This window comes from Chaetura pelagica, unplaced genomic scaffold (genome assembly GCF_000747805.2).
Source record: "Chaetura pelagica isolate M959 unplaced genomic scaffold, ChaPel_1.0 scaffold89, whole genome shotgun sequence".
NCBI classification, from domain to species: domain Eukaryota; kingdom Metazoa; phylum Chordata; class Aves; order Apodiformes; family Apodidae; genus Chaetura; species Chaetura pelagica.
Window position 1 is genome coordinate 631,835 of NW_009954532.1, and position 2,079 is coordinate 633,913.

A 2,079-nucleotide genomic window follows, 5' to 3' on the forward strand; every position below is an offset into this window, starting at 1 on the left:
AGAAGACACCCAAAAAGAGAACAACACGCCAGAAGACACCCAAAAAGAGAACAACACGCCAGAAGACACCCAAAAAGAGAACAACACGCCAGAAGACACCCACTCTGTCACCCCACACAAACCAGCAGCACCAGCAAAGCCACCCCACACAAAACCATCACTCCTCATCCCACGCCTCACAAGCTGCAGCTCAGGGGGCTCCTTCGCACCCCCCTTCCCACCCCCCGCCCCAAACCCCCCCAAACCAGCCACATTCCCTGCCCAGCTCAGCCCGTGAAGCCGCTCCAGGGAGAGGGGGGTCCCAACCTCGAGGGTGCGGCCGGGGGATGAAACCCAGGAGCAGGGGACAGGGATGAAGGGCCTGCCCACCCCCAGCCCCGCTCACCACCGGCCCCAGGCCGCTCCCCCGGGCCCCGGCCCGAGCCAGCAGGGCCCGCCACAAGGACATGGCGGGGCCGGGAAGGGACGGGCGCTGCCAAACGGCGTCACGGGGCGGGCCCGGCGCGGCTTCCTGCCCCCTTCCCATCCTCCTCCTCCTCCTCTTCCTCCCGGAACGAGGCGGGTTTTACACACGGAGCTCCCCCCTGGGCCTGTTCCCAGCTCGCAGTGCCCAGGGGGAAGGGACAGGCCTGGGGTGCCCGTTGGGCGGTTCCACAGCAATAGGGCCCCATAAAAACGGGCTGAAATAGCGAGTTTGCTGCGCTCAGGGTTGTTTTGGAGCTGAGACAGAGACAGGAGGAGAGACAGAGACAGGAGGAGAGACAGAGACAGGAGGAGAGACAGAGACAGGAGGAGAGACAGAGACAGGAGGAGAGACAGAGACAGGAGGAGAGACAGAGACAGGAGGAGAGACAGAGACAGGAGGAGAGACAGAGACAGGAGGAGAGACAGAGACAGGAGGAGAGACAGAGACAGGAGGAGAGACAGAGACAGGAGGAGACAGAGACAGGGAGACAGGACCAGAACAGAGACAGGGCCAGGACAGAGACAGGGCCAGGACACAGAGACAGGGCCAGGAGGAGAGACGGGACCAGGACAGAGACAGGACCAGGACACAGAGACAGGGCCAGGACACAGAGACAGGACCAGGACAGAGACAGGACCAGAACAGAGAGACAGGGCCAGGACACAGAGACAGGACCAGGACAGAGACAGACAAAATGATCACAATATGCAAGGAGAAGACACACAAAATGATCACAATATGCAAGGAGAAGACACACAAAATGATCACAATATGCAAGGAGAAGACACACAAAATGATCACAATATGCAAGGAGAAGACACACAAAATGATCACAATATGCAAGGAGAAGACACACAAAATGATCACAATATGCAAGGAGAAGACACACAAAATGATCACAATATGCAAGGAGAAGACACACAAAATGATCACAATATGCAAGGAGAAGACACACAAAATGATCACAATATGCAAGGAGAAGACACACAAAATGATCACAATATGCAAGGAGAAGACACACAAAATGATCACAATATGCAAGGAGAAGACACACAAAATGATCACAATATGCAAGGAGAAGACACACAAAATGATCACAATATGCAAGGAGAAGACACACAAAATGATCACAATATGCAAGGAGAAGACACACAAAATGATCACAATATGCAAGGAGAAGACACACAAAATGATCACAATATGCAAGGAGAAGACACACAAAATGATCACAATATGCAAGGAGAAGACACACAAAATGATCACAATATGCAAGGAGAAGACACACAAAATGATCACAATATGCAAGGAGAAGACACACAAAATGATCACAATATGCAAGGAGAAGACACACAAAATGATCACAATATGCAAGGAGAAGACACCCAAAAAGAGAACAACATGCCAGGAGAAGACACACAAAACAAGAACAACATGCCAGGAGAAGACACACAAAACAAGAACAACATGCCAGGAGAAGACACCCAAAAAGAGAACAACACGCCAGGAGAAGACACACAAAATGATCACAATATGCAAGGAGAAGACACACAAAATGATCACAATATGCCAGGAGAAGACACCCAAAAAGAGAACAACATGCCAGGAGAAGACAC